The sequence below is a fragment of the Mercenaria mercenaria genome, chromosome 4, assembly GCF_021730395.1.
Source record: "Mercenaria mercenaria strain notata chromosome 4, MADL_Memer_1, whole genome shotgun sequence".
NCBI lineage: Eukaryota > Metazoa > Mollusca > Bivalvia > Venerida > Veneridae > Mercenaria > Mercenaria mercenaria.
In genome coordinates this window covers 28,196,735-28,219,119 of record NC_069364.1, presented here as the reverse complement: position 1 = coordinate 28,219,119, position 22,385 = coordinate 28,196,735, and the positions used below count along the sequence as shown (strand labels likewise).

The following is a 22,385-nucleotide window of genomic DNA, read 5'->3' as shown; positions in this document are numbered from 1 at the left end:
GACAAACCTTGCTCCCTACTGAAGATTCATCTTACAGAGCAGTACAAACAGCAATGTGACAGTGCTAACATCAAGAAAGAACAAATGGCCTCATGAGAGCTTGGACTGAGAAAACAATAGCCTTGGAAAAAACCTGGACTGAGAAAGAAACCAATAGCCTTGGCAAAAACTGGACTGAGAAAGAAACTAATAGCTTTGGAAAAACCTGGACTGAGAAAGAAACTAATAGCCTTGGCAAAACCTGGACTGAGAAGGAAGAAACCAATAGCCTTGGAAAAACCTGGACTGAGAAAGAAACTCATAGCCTTGGAAAAACCTGGACTGAGAAAGAAACTCATAGCCTTGGAAAAACCTGGACTGAGAAAGATACCAATGGTCTCAGGAAATCTTGGACTGAGAAAAAAAACAATGGCCTCTGAAAGGCTTGGACTGAGAAAGAAACCAATGGCCTCAGAAATTCTTAAACTGGGAATGAAACTCGGAAAAACTTGAACTGAGAAAGAAAACAAATCGCCTCAGAACAGCCTGAACAGAGAAAGAAAACATTAGCCTTAAAAAACCTTGAATTGCGAAAGAAACCAATAGCCTCAGAAAAGCTTGGACTGATTAAGAAATCATTTGATTCTTAAAAGCTTGACTGGGAAAGACGCAAATGGCTTCTGTAAAACTTGGACTAAGAAAGAATACAATCATTATTATGGCCTCAGAAAAGCTTGGAGTGAGAAAGAAATCAATGGCCTCGGAAAAGGTTGAATTGAGAAAGAAATAAATTGCCTTGACTGGGAAAGAAGCAAATGGCTTCTGTAAAACTCTGACTAAGAAAGTAAACAACCATTATTATGGCCTCAGAAAAGCTTGGACTGAGAAAAAAATGGCCTTGGAAAAGCTTGGACTGAGAAAGAATCCAATGGCCTCTAAAAAGCATGGACAGGAAAGAAACAAATGGCCTTTGAAAAGCTTTGACTTGGAAAGAAACCAATGGTCTCAGAAAAGCTTGGACTGAGAATGAAACCAATGGCCTTGGAAAAGCTTGGACTCACCTCGGAGAGAGTTGGAATAGCTTGGACTGAGAAAGCAATCAATGACATTGGAAACACTTGGACTGAAAAACAAACAGCCTCAGAAAAACTTGGACTGAGAAAAAAACCAATGACATTGGAAAAGCTTGGAGTGAGAAAGAAATCAATGGCCTTGGAAAAGCTTGGACTAAGAAAGAAACCACGGGCTTTGAAAAAGCTTGGACTGAGAAAGAAATCAAAGGCCTTGGAAAAGCTTGGACTGAGACTGAAACCAATGGCCTTGGAAAAACTTGGACTGAGATCGAAACCAACAGCCTCGAAAAAGCTTGGACTGAGAAAGAAACCAATGGCCTCGGAAAAGCTTGGACTGAGAAAGAAACCGATGGCCTCAGAAAAGCTTTGACTGGGAATGAAAACAATGGCTTCAAGAAACTTAGACTGGGATTTGAAATTAGCTTGGACCAAGAAGGCAATCAACAGAAACACTCCCTCTATCACATAAGTAAAATACAAAATTAAATGCAGTCAGAAGAGGTACAGATTTTAACTTGTAATTAGTATATTGCCACATACTGTTTGGAAGAATTTTGAAGATGAACATAGATTACTGCTGACATAATAATAAGAACCAAACTTTCTGAAAAGCTCTTAGACATAATAGTTTTCACACATTATCATTACAAAAAAAAAAGGAATTTGTATGAGTATATTTAGTGCAGACAATTATAGGATTGGTTCTATTCTATTTGAATGTAGTTTCAGGGATTAATTTCTCAGTGGTTGCTGAATATACTCCAATATAACAAGTTTCTAATCATTTTTAGGCAACTTGTTAAATGTTACTAGTACAATTGATAACAGCAAAATAATGTCTTCCAAGTACATGTTCATTTCAAAGGATGGGTGTTCTGAACCCATTCTCACTATTGTAAGAAGTTGTGACAACTAATTTTAATGTACTTTAGCAATTCAAAAGATATCAAGTACACAAAACAGGGACTTTTTTTTTCGTTTCTAAAGTGACTCAAGTACGTTTTTCCCCAAATAGCAGGCAAAAATTCCCCAACATTCAGGAAATTTTCACAAATATAAATTAAAGTTTAGGCATAACTTACTGTACCCGAAAATTGCATTTGAAAAATATTACATCTAACATTATCTTTTCAAGAGAATCTTTATCAAAATACATTACCGGGTACAATGACACCAAATATATTTCGAAGCAGATGACACCAGAGTGTAAACTACCTTGACATGATAAAGTAAACAACTTAGTTGTTTATGTGTGATTAAATTTCTAAACTTAAGAATTTGTGACTAAAAGTACTTGAATATGGATAACGCAAATTCATTTGTCTGATATTATTTGAAATAATGTATGTTAAAACTGACCTGTTAGTTGAACTGAACAGCAGTTAATTATGCACAATTTGCCATTTTTAAGAATTACCTCAGCTAGTGGTAGTGCATCAGTTTCTGTATCCTTCACTCCTGCTCCCCAAACTGTAATTTCTCACTCATTTTCCCCCATTTTACTGAAACCTGTATCATTCTCAAAAAAATCCGGGCAAGACATAGTGTCTATGTAACGTTTGACCTCAATATATGACCTTGATCTTTACCCAACATCACTGGATTGTCTCATTACAAAAAAAATTTATGCTACCTGAATTGAAAATCCTAAAAAAGACATAAAAAGATACAAAATGGGCATGAAATACTGCCTACCTGACCTTTGACCTCGCCATTCTTCCATGACCCTGAACCCACATTACAATAAGTTGAAATCTGAACAGCACACATTACTTTATAATGGATAGACAATCACACCAAAAACAGCACGTTTCTCCCTAAATTTTGGGGAGACATATGTCAAGTTTTTTAAAATAATAATGATAATAATAATAATTATAAATCTGGTCTGAATGCAGGGTTCCAGATGGGTGTCTGACACCATACAACACTAAGTGCTCTTCCAAAATAGTTAAGACAGGTAAAAAAAGGTTGTTTTAAAGACATTTTCAGCTGAGACATTTTTTCCAAATTTTAAACTCAGGGACCATGCAAAAAAAAGATGTGCAAAACAAATTGATATGTAATATTTCTATTAATTGCAAAGAATGAACCATTCAAATCACTAGTATTTATATCCTAGTAGTTCTTTGAAAGCTTACAATAACTGTCACTTGACTTTACACAGACACCGAGAAAAATCACATTGCTGCTGCCTGTTGCACGTGTCTGAAAGTTCTTTTATGTTTTTGTAGTCTGCACAGCTTTACTCTAGCCTGATTATAGAGACATCTTACAGCGTAACTTAAATAACTTTACTCAACTTTCTAGAAAAGCCAGTACTAATCCAGCATGGTTCAAACTTGCAACCTCCAGGATGACCAGCTGACCCATTCTGTTACAATTAACACTGCAGAATTATTTCAAAAGCCCGAAGCATTTTTTGCATTTATTTATAGTAACAGTATTTTTTTTACAATAAACAAGATTTTGCATCTTATTTTTGCATAACTATAATGTTTTCTTTATGAAAAAAAGAAGAAAATAAAACATTTAATGTTCCATTTCTGAACACTATTTAAGAACCAGTGTTCTCTATATTACTACTTGAGAATTAACTTAATTACATCTTGTTATCAATGTATAAAAGCACATTACAAAATCCAAAATAATTATTATTTAAAATTCTCAGTGTTTGTTTTCTTGAAAATTTATAATAGTTGCACAAAACATTTGGTTCAAAGCATAAATATACTATGTACTCACTTGATAGCCGTTATTTCAAATATCCCACTATATGTACTAATTCCATAAACTTTTCTCATTGTTCAATAACTTCTAGTTAACTTCTCTTAACCACACTCTAACACTTAAAACAAACAGTTATCCTTTCAACAGAAAAGATTCGGAGAAAGCCCACTTCAAAACTTTCTCTCATGAAACCTTCAAACAGCTGCGAAAGCTTTTTTCAAGCAGTATACTAGTACTATTTGTACCTCCGAAACTGGAGAGCTTCACATTCCATGATTCCCTTCAAAACATCTGTGCAGGCCTCGGAAAAAACATCTGCTTGCTATGAAAAAAAAAAATCTTTAAGATGCCTGAGAAAACTTGCAAAAGGAGCAAGGAAAATGCCACCAGTTTACACCTATGCATTGTTTTAATTAGTTGTCTAGATAAGAAACTGCTTGGGAAAATCGGTTATCATAATTTGTGCATGGTGGCAGCTGAAGGATGCATGAAAATCCTGAAGGAAATTATAACAGGGACATGCTGACAAAAACAAGACCTGTTTACGAATCACATAATATGCACCCAAATGTCAAAGGTACCTTCGTGTATAATTTTTAGTTTGAATGACCTCTGAGACCTTGACCTTAAATGATCTAATACCCTGAAAAATACAATATGGTTATAAATCTTAGATATACCAACAGGCAAATATTTTTCTGTACTAAAATTGCTATAGGCACAAGAAATGTCCAATATTATATATCAGAACAAGATCACTGTGACCTTGACCCTTGACTCTTAAATTAATTCAGGTCATCAAAAGACACATACACAACCTCTGTAAGACTGAAAATAATATTTCTGAAAGCTCAATGGAAAAGGGAGGCAATAAAATTTTGTACCTATACCAGTCTGCCAGAAAAATACATTATATCAATTTCTGGATATATGAAACAAGTTTTTCATTTTCCTTCAATTCTTATTGCAAAATTTCTTTATTTTCTTTTGTCCTTGTGCCTTAAAGGCTTTAGAACTTCTACATGTACCTTGCCTTGGTTAACATCACTGTTAGAAACTTAAATGAGCCGCGCCATGAGAAAACAAGCATAGTGGCTTTGCGACCAGCATGGATCCAGACCAGCCTGCATATCCGTGAGTCTGGTCAGGATCCATGCTGTTCGCCAACAGTTTCTCTAATGGCAATAGGTTTTGAAAGCAAACAGCATGGATCCTGACCAGACTGTGCAGATGCGCAGGCTGGTCTGTATCCATGCTGGTCCCAAAGCCACTATGTTGGTTTTCCCATGGCACTGCTCAAATATTAATCATATGTGCCCATTTCCAAATCTGTCAATTAAATCTATATCCAGGCCAAATTCTTAATATCCAAGAATAATTTTCAGTGTCCTTTAACGAGGACAATTATGTGGTTTACGGAACATCGAGACCATTACAAACTTTAAATGTTAATATGTTTCTCATAACAAACTTTAAAATACTGATACAGTTCTCCGCTGTATGAGATTACTGACTTCAAACATAAACTACTTGGAGTTAACCTGACACTGCATTCCATACACCATTTCTTCAATTGTAACAAAAACTGCTCAATAAATGCTTCTGGCTGCCAATTTCAAGTGCTAAAAATAGACCACGAAAGCAGATCAGCAGGTCATAATATTTTCTGGTACAATATTGCTTATAATGTACACTCATAAGAATCCATACATCTCTGACAGAGGGGAAAGAAAAGCTGATAGCAGAAACTTTAATAACCCTTACTCTGCTAAATTTCTGTGATGAACTTGTCCATCTTTCAATTTGGACAGTACCATTAACTATTAAAAGGGGTGCTTATCAAAAAAGATATTGACTGAATAGCAAACAGTGCAGATAATGATCAGACTGCATGGATGACAGATGTGCAGGCTGATCATGATCTACACTGATCATTCATAATAAGGGTTAGTTTAAATTTTCTATTGGTACATCACAAACAAAAATCTTACTTGAAACAAGAAGTCACAGAGAATGGCTGAAGCAGTCTTAACGCTGCAAACTCAACTCCTCAAAACAAGTGAACATTTGATTTTCCTCACATAATGTAACAATTTAAATGCTGATTTTTTTTACAGGAATTTGAAATACATATAGAGAATAATGTTAGAATTTGTATTGGAAATGAAATGAAAACATCTTGAGACGGTTTAAGTTACAAAAATCCAAGTACAAAACCCAGGATGAAGGCAGGCTGTCACAGCAGTGTCTGTTTACTGGGGTGAGTGGGGTCTTCTCTTTACTGGTTGAAAACAATTTTTGATGGATCAAATTTGAAAGGTATGCATTTTACTACAACTGTTGGAGATCAACATTTGACATAACAACATTCTATGTTGTACATTGTTATAAGATATTTAAGATACTTTAGAACTGTTGGTTAACACGATAAATGAAAAACACATCCCTACAAAGATACTTTACACCAAACATTCCTAAAATATTAGAAGTTTGTAACATCAAAATGTTTGAAGTGATTGTTAAAATACTGTAAAATCATTTTACTTTATAAGCATGAAATCTAATGGTTTTGACTAAAATGATGGCGGGCAGTAAACCTAACCAGTGTTCCTGGATTCTGTACCAGTACAAACCTGTTCTCTGCAAGTAACTGCAAACTTCCCCACATAAATCAGAGGTGGAGGACAAATGATGTCGAAGTTTTTTATCAAATCGTCACAGCAAACATACACCTCGTCCATGTGAACTCACAACCTCGCAATTCACAGATCTGCACTTTCCCTACTGAGTTAAGTGGGCGGACTCCTGGAAAAACTAATTTGTTGATGCTAACAACTTCCAAACACAAGTCAACCGTAATGGTAAATGAATAAGGGTAATTTCCTCTGTCAACTGAAAACATTAAGTAGTCTATATATGACTTCTACTTTCACAACTTTAAAATGAATATATGAGCCTACCATGAGAAAACCAACATAGTGGCTTTGCGACCAGCATGGATCCAGACAAGCCTGTGCATCCGCGCAGTCTGGTCAGGAGCCATGCTGTTCGCTAACAGTTTCTCCAATTCCAATAGGCTTTAAAAGCGAACAGCATGGAGCCTGACCAGACCACTGGCACCAGATCAGAAAGAAAATGCCTCCGTACGTGTTACACCCTACCCCTAGGTATTCTATAAGAACCATGGTCATGAACGGGAAAATATACTAACCCATTTCAATCGCGTATTTCATACCTAAAACACACAGGTCAGTAAATGTGTACTACTGATATTAAACAAGCGATAATTTATCTTCAATCGTGCACCAGTCACCTTGTCTCAATATTCCATATTGCAGAGATGCTCCGTATATTTTATGCTTATGTCAACGTTACAGAAAAAACTTGCGTGAACTTCCCTAATGAACATCCGGTCTAGAGGTCACGACTGTGTGCACATGTTAAGCGAAATGTAAACAAACAAAAACAGAATGCAATATATTCACAGTTTTACGATAAGACTCGAAATGATGAATGAAATTCATCTTGTATATGGTTTTGAATTTGAAATCATACATAGTTATACATCTATTCTGTTTATTTAATTCATTTTGCACATTTATGCTGCAGATAAACATTTTAGCGTACACGTGTAGTAAAATGACGACTGACATACATTTTCATATCAGCCAATCAGAGTGTGTCTATAATCTAGAACGGAACTTCACCAGGGAAGTTCAAGCAAGTTTTTTGTGTACCTGTGAAAAAACTGTAAACTACACGTTGTTTTTCTAAGATAAGAACTATTGAAGAAATGTGACCGGTACACAACGGAAGATAAATTACCACTTGTTTAATATCAATAGTACACATTTACTGAACTGCGTGTTTTAGATATGAAATACGCGATTGAAATGGGTTAGTATATTTTCCCGTTCACGACCATGGTTCTTATAGAATACCTAGGGGGTAGGGTATAACATGTACAGGGGCATTTCTTTCTGATCTGGCGCCAGTGGACCAGACTGCGTGGACGCGCAGGCTGGTCTGGATCCATGCTGGTCGCAAACCCACTATGTTGGTTTTCTCATGGCACGGCTCATATGGAAATATCTTGGACAACTGTGTTTGTTTTCGCAGATGTGCCTAACTGAGATGAAAAGGTCTGGCAAATCTATCTCCTGCTACTACTGTTATAATGGGTGAAACACAAATTATGGACACTTCATTCTGGAGGCACTCTTTTAACTTTCACATGTTCTATTTCTGTGCAAGGAGGGTTTATTTCTGTTTTCAGCAAGAAGTTCAAGTGCAACATCTAGTCTTAATGACTTCATAATTGCCTAGAAAAGTTCATGTTAATTGGTAGATGCAGAGACAGAGCTAAAAATGCACGAGTGTTAACTGCAGAAACATTCCACAAAAATTTAAAGTATTCCCTGAGTCAACAAAATCTATCAGGTGTTGTGCTACTAATATTGACAGTTCTATAGAGGTGTGGTGCTGCATACGTATGAAGATCAGACAAGTGGACAAAGTGACCTATGTTGCTGGCTCGAACCTTTCTCAATTGTTCCAAAACAGACACACCCAGGGGATAAAAATTCCACTCAAATGGTAGTATGCTCTTATTGACAAGTAGAAATGGCCTGAGGACAAGTTAGTGGAATTTTCTGTTTGGTCGTCCTACAGGAGTGCATTTCTGCTGGTAGAAATCAGTAATGCAATGACTGTACTAACCTGACTGAAATAATCCCGCAAAGCAAACCTACTGTAATGTCATAGGTCATTGGCCTTTGATTACAGATTCGGTGTGTATGAACAAGGAAACAAGTTGGTACTTGCAGCTGACGGCGTGTTGCTATGACGCACGTGACGTAAAAAAACATATTGAATTTATTACAGATATTTGCAATATTCGAAACCTGTACAAGAAATAATTGTAAGACACTAGTCCTGCAGGACCAGTTGTCTCTGAAAGAAAGTTTGTCCCTTGATTCCATCAGTTCATACCAAGACTTAAATTCTGTCCTATATAGCTTAGCAGTATACAAACACACAGCTTGGCATCTCTTGTAAATGTTTGAAGACAAGCTGAATATGGGAGTGGAATATGGGAAACATTCACAAGAAGGTAGATGAGTGACAAAATTTTCAAACAAGAGGGCCATAATGGCCCTATATCATTGCACTTAAGGACTAGAAGGTCAAAAAATCCAACAAAGGGAAGGAATTTAACCAAAAAGAAAGAAAAAATCTCACAAGGTACAGATATGTCAAAATACACCTAAATATTGGAGGTACATTGTATCATCCATATTGTACCACAGTCTGGTCTCGGTTTTTCCCTACAGCCAATAATAAAAAAGTTACTAAATAAGCTATTTATAGTAACATAAAAGGGAAGTAATTAAAAAAAATTATTGTAAGTGAACAAAAGAAGGATCTGCCAAATAAAAACAAGAGCACTGCAATGCAACGCAAATGCAGAGCAATACACAAACAAAACAAAGTCATATGACCATTGACCCCTAAGTGTGACCTTGACCTTGAAGTGAGCCATCCAAAACATGCGCTCTGCATGTCATTTTGATGAGGTAAACATTTGTGTCAGGTTTCTTTGAAATCCTTCGAGGGATTCAAGAGATACAGAGCAAAAGGGAAATTGCTAACTAACAGACAGACAGACGGACACCAAAGCGATAACATAAGAGTGATAAGACCTCCCTTCGGGCATATAAAAAAGAATCGAGATCTTATGGTGATACAAGTTGTGTGCAAGTTTGGTTAAAATCCAATCATAGAATTTAATGAAGCTGCTGTTGTGCAGACAAGGTCAAAATAGCTAATTTTGACCCTTTCCGGGGCCATAACTCTTGAACGCATTATAGGTCAGTCTTTTTATACTGTTTAGTCATAAGTCGATTTGGCTAGTTATCAATCTTGGCCAAGGACTTATGGTAAAACACATTTTGATCAAGTTTGGTGAAGATCGCATGAGAAATGCTTGATTTAGAGTGCAGACAAGATGAATGGTTTTTGGTGCATGTTTGAGAATGAATACTTCAGCATTTTTATGAGTCTAGGTGATTCATTAATTACTGTCAAGGGCCATAATTTCGAAGTTCCTTTCCGAGGCCATAACTCTTGAACCCATTATGGGATCTGGCCAGTTCAAGAAAAGAACCAAGATCTTATGGTGACACAAGTTTTGTGCAAGTTTGATTAAATTCAAATCATAAATGAAGCTGCTATTGTGCAGACAAGGTCAAAATAGCTAATTTTGGCCCTATCAGGGGGCCATAACTCTGGAACCCATAATGAAATCTGGCCAGATCAAGAAAGGAACCAAGATCTTGTGATGATACAAGTTGTGTGCAAGTTTGGTTAAAATCATATCATAAACTAGAGCTGCTTTTGAGAAAAGCGCATGTCTCCCTCAACTGCCTAATCATCTAAATACTAAGTCAGTCTTTTTATTCTGTTTAGTTCATAACAAATATACCTTTGAAGAGTAAAATGGCTGATTTTCAGTGATTCCAGGGCCATAATTCTGAAGTGCCTTTGCAAATTTGGCTAGTTATCGAACCTGGGAGAGGTCGTATGGTCACACACATTTTGTTCAAGTTTGGTAAGATCGGATGAGAAATATTCGACTTAAAGAGTGCAGACAAGAGTAAAAAGGCTGATTTTTGGTAATTCAAGGGCCATAATTCCTAAGTGCCTAAGTCGATTTGGCTAGTTATCAATCTTGGCTGAGGACTTATGGTAAAACACATTTTGATCAAGTTTGGTGAAGATCGCATGAGAAATGCTTGATTTAGAGTGCAGACAAGATGAATGGTTTTTGGTGCATGTTTAGCGAATGAATACTTCAGCATTTTTATGAGTCTAGGTGATTCATTAATTATTGTCAAGGGCTATAATTTCAAAGTTCCTTGGCCGATTAGGCTAATTATCGAACTTTGGCAAAGGACTTATTGGCACATTTTGTTCAAGTTTGGTGAAGATTGGGTAAGAAATGTTTGACTTAGAGTGCAGACAAGATGAATGGTTTTTGGTGCATGTTTGAGAATGAATACTTCAGCACATTTGCCTCTAGGTGATTCCTTAATTATTGTCAAGGGCCATAATATCGAAGTTCCTTGGCCGATTTGGCTAATTATCGAACTTGGCCGAGGTCTTGTGGTAAAATACATTTTATTTAAGTTTGGTGGAGATCGGATGAGAAATGTTCGACTTAGAGTGCGGACAAGCTTTGTGACAGACAGACACACAGACTGGAGTAAATCAATATGTCTCCCACACCATTGTGTGGTGGGAGACATAATGAAGCTGCTAGTCAAAATAGCTTATTTTGGTCCTTTCAGGGGCCATAACTCTGGAACCGATTATGGGATCTGGCCGGTTCAAGAAAGGAACCGAGATCTTATGGTGACACAAGTTTTGAGCAATTTTGATTAAATTCAAATCATAAATGAAGCTGCTATTGTGCAGACGAGGTCAAAATAGCTAATTTTGGCCCTTTCAGGGGCCATAACTCTAGAACCCATAATGAAATCTGGCCAGTTCAAACAAGAGGGCCAAGATGGCCCTAGGTCGCTCACCTAAGAAACACACCATAACAGTGTAAAACATGTTTGACCTAGTGATTTCATGGAAACAAATATTCTGACCAATTTTCATTAAGACTGGACAAAAAAATTGGTCTCTTGCGATAAAACAAGCATTTTCTTAGATATGACCTAGTTTTTGACACTAGATGACCCATGTTCAAACTCGACCTAGATTTTATCAAGGCAATCATTCTGACCAAAATTCATGAAGATTAATTGAAAAATACAGCCTCTATCACATACACAAGTTTTTTCTTTGATTTGACCAAGTGACCTAGTTTTTGACCTCAGATGACCCATATTCAAATTCGACCTAGATTTCATTAAGGCAATCATCCTGACCAAATTTCATAAAATCAATTGAAAACAACAGTCTCTATCGCATACACAAGATTTTTCTTTAATTTGACCTAGTGACCTAGTTTTTGATCTCAGATAACCCATATTCAAACTCTACCTAGATTTCATCAAGGCAATCACTCTGACTAAATTTCATGAAGATCAACTGAAAACTACATCCTCTATGGCATACACAATGTTTTTCTTCGATTTGACCTAGTGACCTAGTTTTTGAACCCAGATGACCCATTTTCGAACTCGGCCTAGATTTTATCAAGGTAATCATTCTGGCTAAATTTCATGAAGATCAGTTGAAAAATACAGCCTCTATCGCATACACAAGGGTTTTCTTTGATTTGACCTAGTGACCTAGTTTTTGAACCCAGATGACCCATTTTCGAACTCGGCCTAGATTTCATCAAGGTTATCATTCTGACCAAAACTCATGACGATCAATTGAAAAATACCGCCTCTACCGCATACACAAGGTTTTTCTTTGATTTGACCTAGTGACCTAGTTTTTGACCCGAGATGACCCATTTTCGAACTAGGCCTAGATTTCATCAATGCAATCATTCTGACCAATATTCATGAAGATCAATTGAAAAATACAGCCTCTATCGCATACACAAGGTTTTTCTTTGATTTGACCTAGTGACCTAGTTTTTTACCCGAGATGACCCATTTTCAAATTAGGCCTAGATTTCATCAAGGTTATCATTCTGACCAATATTCATGAAGAATAATTGAAAAATACAGCCTCTATCGCATACACAAGGTTTTTCTTTGATTTGACCTAGTGACCTAGTTTTTGACCCGAGATGACCCATTTTCGAACTCGGCCTAGATTTCATCAAGGCAATCATTCTGACCAATATTCATGAAGATCAATTGAAAAATACAGCCTCTATCGCATACACAAGGTTTTTCTTTGATTTGACCTAGTGACCTAGTTTTTGACCCGAGATGACCCATTTTCAAATTCGGCCTAGATTTCATCAAGGTTATCATTCTGACCAATATTCATGAAGATTTATTGAAAAATACAGCCTCTATTACATACACAAGGTTTTTCTTTGATTTGACCTAGTGACCTAGTTTTTAACCCGAGATGACCCATTTTTGAACTCGGCCTAGATTTCATAAAGGATATCATTCTGACCAAGTTTCATGAAGATCAGTTGAAAAATACAGCCTCTATCGCATACACAAGCTAAATGTTGACGGACGACGGACGACAGACGACAGACAGACGACGGACGCCGGACATCGAGCGATCAGGAAAACTCACCTGAGCATTGCTCAGGTGAGCTAAAAAGGAACCGAGATCTTATGGTGATACAAATTGTGCGCAAGTTTAATAAAAATCAAATCATAAATAAAGCTGCTATTGTGCAGACAAGGTCAAAATGGCTAATTTTGGCCCTTTCAGGGGCCATAACTCTGGAACCCATTATGAGATCTTGCCAGTTCAAGAAAGGAACCAAGATCTTATGGTTTTACAAGTTGTGTGTAAGTTTGGTTAAAATAAAATCATAAATGTAACCAATATCTTGCAGACAAGAAATTGTGGACAGACGACGGAAGATCAAAAAAGCTCACCCTGTCACTACGTGACAGGTGAGCTAAAAATTAAACAGAGCTTTAGAATCTTGAGCTGACAGCTGATCAAATGACAACTACGGTAGTCTGTTTTGTTTTTTTCAGAAAACAAAACATTTTAACAGTGTATAGTTTCAGCTAAACATGTCATTAATGGTGTATTGGGGCATTTCTTCCCATAGAACATTTTCCATGTAATCGGGAACCAAACTTAAGACCTATAACCATAAGTTCTTAAAACGCTACCACGATAAACCAGGCAAGTGTTCAAACGGTGACAGAAATGGCCCAAAACAAGGAACTCCTTTAACTCTGAAACCTTAGGAACTTCATTATTTCTTACGATTTGATTCACATTTCCATTTTACATAATTCATGTTCTAAGCGGAGAAAAAAAAAACTGTTGATAGGCCATATTACCTTAATCATCCATCTTAATTTTATGCAGGTGAACAGTATGACAAGTCGCAACCACATCGAAAACATTCTGCAGGCAGCAGGTTAAAATATATATGTGCGTAATTAACTGAATATCCCCGGTGTGAGGCAATATTCTATAGACAAAAACTATTTGGCACCTTCCGCACTTTTCGAAAACTCTTTAAACAGTTACATGGGTTTTGCATAATTGGACTCCAAGCGGTTTGAATACTTTCTAGTACAAATATAATTTCTACAGTCTTTCTTCTCTGTCTGAGTTATTTCTTTGTGATTACTCAACAGTTTTTTTTGCTTACATTCCTCCAGAGAATACAGGCTTTTAGCTGAGGCCTAAATAATTTACCATTTGTTGCAGATTTTCCAGGCGATGCACTAGATGTTTACGATTTTCTCCTTCAATTTTTACTGAACCTTTTTTCTTCCTTTTTTTTTTGATCCTTATCCTGATGTATTTCTAAAATGAACAGGTCCATTATTCAATTTTGGCATTACCACTTATTATTGAAAGGGGTTTTCACTGAAAATTTACTGACTGAACAGCGAAAAGTGCCTTCATGGATGTACAAGGTTATCTTGGTCTGCACTGGTCGCAAATATCCGTGCAGCTTGATCTTGGTCTGCCCTGGTCACAATGGAAAAATCACTTGCCGCCAGCCGGCTAAAGGTTTAATCTTTTTTTTGAACTAGTCAAAGTTTCTGACACTGTACATGTATGTCAGATAAGGGGTCACTTAGACATTTGCTCTGAGTTTGTTCCATTCATGTTATTTTTCCTTCCATTAAAACATGTCTACCTAACAGAAAAACTTGACAGGAAGTCTTGCCCTTAAAAATCTTATTTATACAATGCTATATGCCTAGAAATGTTTGCAGGAATCCTTGACCTGTCTACCACTTGGGAGGGCAAGGTTTGAAAGACACTTTATTTTGTAATAAGCACAGAAAAACTGTAACTGGATGTTTATCACAACTATTAGGTTTACTGTTCACAACAGGTACTAATGGGAAGATGAATTTAAGGGAGACGGTAATAAACTTCACACAGGGCCTCACCGAGGTTCTCAAAACATTCACTAATAAAACATCTATTTTCAGAATTTACAGTTTTTTTAAAAGCCAAATATTTCATTTTTCATGCTTATCTGAGGGAAAAAATAAGTTGACACAAATTTCAAAATTTTTAACCCAACTAACCCAACAGTGCAAAAAATGAATGATAAACAAAGCCAACTGATATACAACTGATACACCGTCGTTACTAACTTGTTACATGCTCAAGCAAAAGTACTTAATATTTCTCAAAAGAAGTACACAGGGTGACCAACCCATGACTTGTTGCCAACTGCTTCTTCATGGACAAACTGTGTAGACAACATACACACTTTCGCAGCTGGGTGAGGTGTTTGAAGAAAGCACTGATGGGACAGAGGAAGCACTCAATTTGCTGTCTTCGATGCACTTTATCATATGAAAATCTGTCAAGCAATAAGGAAAAGTAGGCTAAATTTCACCCCCCGCCCCCCCCAAGTTGTGACGTTTTCTCTGTGTATACAGTATCCAAAGGACATGTGGGTTGGCTGCCCTAGTATAATGCCCAAGCCGGCCCTTAAAAGATTCCCATTTAGAGAACACCAAAAAAACATAACCAATGGTATAGCTTTGAAAGTTTCTGCTTCTGTACATTTTTTTTTTTTCTAAAATGAGAAAAAAAAATTGTACTAACCGTTAAATTTGTATATGGGGGTAGTCCAATTATCTTCAAACAAAATCACAGATCATTCATTCTTACCTCCACACAGCAGTGTTGACAATCAAACATGTTTAAAGTCAAATAAAGAAATCATAAAACATCCACACAACACACACTCAATTTATACAAAATATGCCATTTTTCATAACATTAACGTAATTTTCCTTCTAGCAAATATTATACATTTTCACTGAGATATTTCTAGTATGTGCTGTATCAAAAGCTAAACAAAAAGCTATAAAACGAATAAAACCACTGTTATTACACTGAAATAGGATATAGAGGTAATTACCAAGTATGCTGTGGAGCCGTACTCCTAATTAGTCCAAATTAATGCACGCCCTCTTTAGAAGTGGCTACAGGTCAAGGATCATAATTTGTCCAAATCAAAATTTAACACTCGTCAAATATGTTGTACGTAACTAAAGATTTTAACTTGAGATAGAAGGTTTTAGTACCTTTTGTGCTGTAATCAAAATGTGGTCACTCAGTAAGTGTGCCGCTAACCTCTTAAAGCAATAATTATTATTTTGCTTTGACATAATTCTGCCCTGAAGGCAAAGTTCAGCATGATGTTAGTATTTAACTAATGTAGCATTTAACTACAACTAAAATTTTATTACAAATGTATATATCATACACTTAAAGTAGCCCCTTAAGCCATATAGCACCGGAGACATTAACCTGGCCAAACAAAGTATAGGAGGGTTACCTGTCAACTGTCACAATTTAAAAACTTGCATTGATTTAAAATTATCTGATGCCCATCTTTCAGTAATATATTTTATTTTTAGATATTTACTTAAAATGCAAGTAATCCTCAACAACTGTAATTATTGTTACTTAATATAATAACTTATTGATAATCGTATATGTTGAGTTACATTCATAATTAAACTTTGTTAAAAAGAAACTTGCGTTTTTAAATGGTAGTACACACAGATACTGTGTTTAGCATAATTATGCATTCACTGTTCACGTGCATTATCATAAAACTACTGCAAAGTATTGTTAATACATATATTATAAACAAGTTTTTTGTTTATATAAACTATATGTAGAAATTGTTTGTATTTTCAAATACAAAATTTGGGTCCAGTATAGCTTTAAAGTTTGTCCTGAAAAAATGTCTATAGTAACATCAGAGAAAGCTGTTGTATTTGTCAGCTACTATTCAGCTTTCCAACCAGAATATGCTTCTATAATGCACACTTTGGAAATGATTTTACTCAGTTTTGAAACTTTTGATGCAACGTCAAAATGTCGTACAGACAAATTTTCTGTCCTGCAGTTTCCCAACATTACTGTATCAATCAGTGTCCCTGAATTCTTTTTCCGTATTAAAGAAGTGGACAATTAACTGCAATCGGTAACTTCCGTATGACGTTTTCTCAGTTTTCAATTTTGGCATTCTCCAGTTGTAACAGATAACCACTGCCCATAATGAGTTTCATTTATGGACAATGAGTATCAAAATAAACAACGAAAATACAAAATCACTTAGAAATTTGCCACTGTCATTACAGTTCCATTACCCTTACCCAGCTGAATTTCTACAATGAACTTGCCCATTGTTCAATTTGGACAATACCATTCACTGTTTAAAGAGGTGCTTACCAAAAATATACTGATTGAATGACGAAGAGTGAAGATCAAGTTCAGACTGCACAGATACATGTGCAGGCTGATCATGATCTACACTGGTTGCAAAGGCAGAATCAATTGGTTTTTTGGGGGGTTTTTTTATTTAACGTCGCACCGACACATGATACATGTAGGTCATAATTATGTCGACTTTCCACCTTTAATGGTTGAGGAAGACCCCAGGTGACCCTCCGTGCATTATTTCATCATGAGCGGGCACCTGGGTAGAACCACCGACCTTCCGTTAGCCAGCTGGATGACTTCCTCACATGAAGAATTCAACGCCCCGAGTAAGGTTCAAACCCACATCGATGAGGAGCAAGTGATTTGAAGTCAGCGACCTTAACCACTCAGCAATAGAGGCCCCCAGAATCAATTGTGTCCAGCATGATAAGGGTTAATACCTTAACCTTTTCTCAGATTAACTGACACACGAATCTGAGGACCAAAGACCTACATATTCCTCAGTCAATCATTACACACAACAGAATGATGCTGTGCCCTGAATCTAACCAAAAACCTCCTGATCAGAAGTACTGTGTTCTGTTTTGTTGAAAACTATCCTAGATAAATCTCACCACTGAAAGCAAACGAAAAGCTGCCTTCAAATTTTCAAAGCATACTGAAATTTATTGAAATAACATGAAAGCTGTCAAAAAGAACCGTAGGAAAAACTTCCATTTTGCAATATTCGTTTAACAGGTAACTTTCTTTTTTCTAGATTTTGAATGTTTCAACCTCGTCATCTTCTCAATGAAGAAAAGCAGTGACAGTTAACTGACCGCCGTGACCAGGTTCTAGCCACAAAAGAGAAAACAGTATTTACAAGAAGTATATACAAATATATAATATATAGTTGCAAATACAATGTCAGTTTATTTCTGTACTTTTCTTCTTAACAAGAGCTGTCTGTAAGACAGCCAATGCTTGACTATTCGAATTGTTGTCCCTGAAGCAGGAATTAACAATATTACCCTAAATGATAAAATGTTTAAATAAAGTTTCAATCTAGCATCTGCGTTAGTTTTGGAGATAGTAACTTTCAGACAAAACTTTAACCAGAAGTTTTAACTTCAAGGGGAAACATATTTTGGTCAAAATGCAAGTCAGAGTTATGGGACTTGATGTTATCAGATAGTTTTATAACCCCCAAAACACAAGTGAAGTTTCAATTTAATATCTGTATTGGTTTTGGAGATAGTAACTTGCACCTAAAATTTCAACCAGGATTTCCTTAGTCCAAAAGGGAGGTTTTATTGAAAACTCGCGCTAAATATCAGACTACTGAATCCAGAGGCCTAGTAAATTATACATAAATGCTTCAAATGACCCTTTTAATCAATTATATGTTTATTATTTCCATTCCACACATGGGTGAAAATAACCAAAAGTGCTCCAAATGAGGCCATGACACTACAGGTAAGTGGGCAATTTTTACAACCTAAACAAGAAAACCTGTACAAAGTCTGAATGGTAGGCAGAAAAAAAGAAATTCTGGTCATTCACAGATTCAGTTCGTTGGTTGGGAATGGAACCACTGTGGGCTTTCAAAACAGGGGAAAAAATGTTGACAATTTCTAAAGAATCCAAACTGGACATTGTTAAAAGCATAAATTTTGATTAAAATTTTACATTTACATTTGTATTTAAAACAAAACAAAAATTCTTTAGTAACTCAAGGGTCATAACTCTAGTCTGGCTGTGTGAAACCTGATAAAAATCCAAGGGACACAACTTCACATGCTGAATAACAACCTTATATTATTAATAACTCTAGTTCAAATACTTTTTGAGATACCCGAGACACAATTTTTTAAGCCCTTCCCAAGCCAGGGACTCTGCCAAAAAACAAAACAAAAATACAATCTAAATCCTAAGCATTCCTTTTTCAACAGAGCTATATAGGCTACCACGGCAGTTTATTTCTGAATTTGATTATAATTTTTCAAGTATGTTCATAAAAGATGAAAGATTACTGGTAGATTTCCTGGAAGCACAGAGCACACCAAATACAGCCAGAGAGCTATGCCTGCAACCAAATCAAAGAAGCAGAGAAAGAGTTTCAGGTGCTAGGGTGGAGAGGGGAGGGGGGAGTTGAAAAGGCAAGGATGAATATTAAACAGGAAAAATCTGGCTCTAGAAAAAAGAAATGCAGTCTCCCCGCCCAACAAATCAAGCCTGCAGGTTGTATTGTGAGGGAATATGATGTATGATAACATTGGAGGGATTGAATTCCGTATCCCAGTCCAACTGCCACTTTTCTAATGTTTTAAGGTCATTTTGGATGGTATATGATACATTTTCAGCTAGGGGCAGACTAGATGTTTAATACTGTCACTTTATGAAATAAGTATTATGAACTCCAAAAAATTGCAAATATAACACCAAGTAGACACATACTATTGTTCACTACATTTCCTGTTTGTTTTTTTTTCATCATATTGATTTTGCTTGAATTTCCTTTTCTTGGCAAGCCATAATATTTTCTTTTTCTTTCTTCCGCTCTTCGTCACTTCCACCACCTGGTTGCTTTCCAAATAAACAATGGCTGTTTGTTTTTGTTTGGACATCGAAGTCACGCTTTGACAAAGTATGGGGAAAAAATGGTGATGATAATAACATCAACTCCGATAAAATATGTTTTACCTTGTCTGGATTATGGTACATGTTTTTAATGTAGCCGCAACATCTCAGAGAAAATGACGTTATTAAAAAATACCCATGGATGCAGAATCCAGAAATTAATGAAAAAACATTCCTGCCAAATGTACAGAAAGCAAAAATGAATATGAAATAAAGAGGTTCTCTCTGAATAAAAATGATAAATGGCGAAGATTCGTGCCTAGCTTATAAAACGGCTTGTTAAAATGGTAGTTTATTGAGGCTTTTTTGGTTCTTCATTACAAGTTCTCTTTCTGTCCAGTTAATTGTTTTTTGGTCCGGCAGATTTCTATACATTACCGGGCTAATGTCCAGCCATTTTTCCAACTTTCCAGAAGTATAAACGTCAAAACTTTTGACCAAAATAATGTAGGATATATCACAGTACACAGTCACTGGTTTTATTGCTATATTGCATTTAGCGTGTAGACACAGAAACATTAATCGTGTACTATACATACATAGGTTTAAATCACCAGAAAATTTGTAGTTTTGGAAATTATTTGATAACTTCTACATAAATCAATGAGGAATTGATTCCCCTTTCAATAATGCAAGTTTTATTTAAATTTTAATATGGCCTATCTGTGACAAAATTGGCATTTAAACCTATAGCATCTAAAGTGTCGGCAGCAATGAAAATTTCATCGGAAATTTCCTCCACTATTTTGGTTTTCGAGCGCTTTGCGCAAGTGGGGATATTGCCCATATGAAAACATTATCTCAATATTTCCTAAGATCGTGTCAAATTTGTTGGACTACATTATTGCTGTGCGATTGAATTTTCAAATGTCTACCAGCACAAAGATATTTATATTATGCAAGGTAATATGGACATTTTTTGTTAAATGCTGGTCAAGTTACTACATAAAAAAACACTTGCCCAACAGTCGAACTGGTACTGCCTGCCACTCGTCCTATCAAGACTTATCAATGCGAGCGGGCTATTGGAATTTCACACCCATGATTTGAAATTGCAATATGACTGTACTAGTAAAGTTTCAAGTTATATGGGGTGCATTTGCCAAGCACTATGCCTGGTAATAATTTAGTGCCAAGGCAAGTGGTATCGAGTGGCAGTCTTGCTGCACATTTTTCTCAACCTGCTACATTCACATAAATATAAATATTTTAAATTCTTTCATTAATTCCGCAAAGATAGAGGTCGATTCCAGGAAATAATATAGGGCGGGTCACCGAGTTGTCTGCTACCAGTACCAAGCTCTGAGTTCGCTAATTTTCAGACTCGATTTTAACACAAATAGTACATAATTTCGGACAGGAAAACAGGAGAAAACAATTGAACTATAATAACAGTGTTTTATGTTACTTACAGTAATGTGAAATTATTCATATCTGGTCCACAGTATAATTTTTTTTTTCAAACAAATTCCCAAATTTTTGTAAGGTGTTCCACTGACACCGGAAGTGAATAATTTGACCTTCCAAAGTTTAACCACCGACATGATCAAAGTTGCGGCACTTTGTTTAATGTTCGACTTGACGAAGCAGTATGCGCGTCGAACTTAAGCGCTTAGTCTAGTAGTTAAGAGATGAGGGAAAGGCATCATTTATGACCGTCATAAGTTTGTTTATCTAGCACTGATTACATGCAAAAAATGAAGAATATTGTCCACATCAACACATGCACATGCAGTCTCTGGTATTACAAATATTATAGAAAATCTTACCATTGTTGATTACTGGCCGGAGGAATATTCTTCGTTATGACGATTAGCCAACAGGCTAATATAGGCCTATAACTTAGTACCCATTACCTAAATTTTACGTAGCAAATGATGGACATTTATCCAGACGTATAAGGTTAAACCAAGATGCAAAAATTCTTGGGAAGACTATTACTTTCTCGAGATACGGGAAAGCAGTTGAAGAAGATTCATCGAGAGAAATGACAGCACAGACGGTGGTTTAGAATGTATACAACAAGTATATGCTCTTGAGACAAAATATATTTTTACGAGTCCATATTAGTCAGGACCTGTCAAGTAACGACGTATAAGACAGCAACCAGCCTGAGTATGCAAGGTTCTCGAATCCCAATGGAGGGATGGATACAGCTGTACAAAGAGTGTTCGGGAAATGACGTGTGCAATATTTCTTCAAAGTCTGAACTACGCAATGTTCAGCCAAATGGGTAACAGGGAATATAGTTCAGCTGAAACATGTTCAGCAAAGAGGTGTCGGAAACATGTTCAGCAAAGAGGTGTCGGAAACATGTTCAGCAAAGAGGAAACACGTTCAGCAAAGAGGTGTCTGAAAAGACTTTCTGTTAGCAATTATTTTTGGAAAGATGGCGGCGGACCTAAAGAACTTCTGACCAACTACAAAACCATTTTTCAAAAGAAAGGATTAATAGAACAAATGCAGTTACACTACAGAATGACAATGTTTCGATCTTTAATTCACAAGAAGTTTGAAATAAACTTGATGATTTTGTGTAAATACAGCTAAAGACATTGGGGTAATGAAAATACACCTAGATCTACTGTTGATCAGCATCCTAGCATTCTTAAAATTAAACCGAAACACGATAGTATTACCCCCTTTGAT

The 22,385-nt window shown here is 36.2% G+C and overlaps 1 protein-coding gene across 3 annotated transcripts in view; it reads right to left on the bottom strand.

Moving 5' to 3' along the window:
• Nucleotides 1–21,290, bottom strand: part of LOC123551316 (uncharacterized) — a 49,514-nt gene extending 28,224 nt beyond the window's left edge. Inside the window, exon 1 of one of the 3 annotated variants that reach the window (XM_053540840.1) lies at nucleotides 21,149–21,290. The gene's annotated coding sequence lies outside the window, so the exon portion shown is untranslated. Of the gene's footprint in view, nucleotides 1–3,797; nucleotides 3,816–21,148 lie in introns of those variants that run through there. The other 2 variants (XM_053540843.1, XM_053540842.1) reach the window with 2 other exon arrangements.
• Between the last annotated feature and the right edge of the window lie 1,095 nt (nucleotides 21,291–22,385).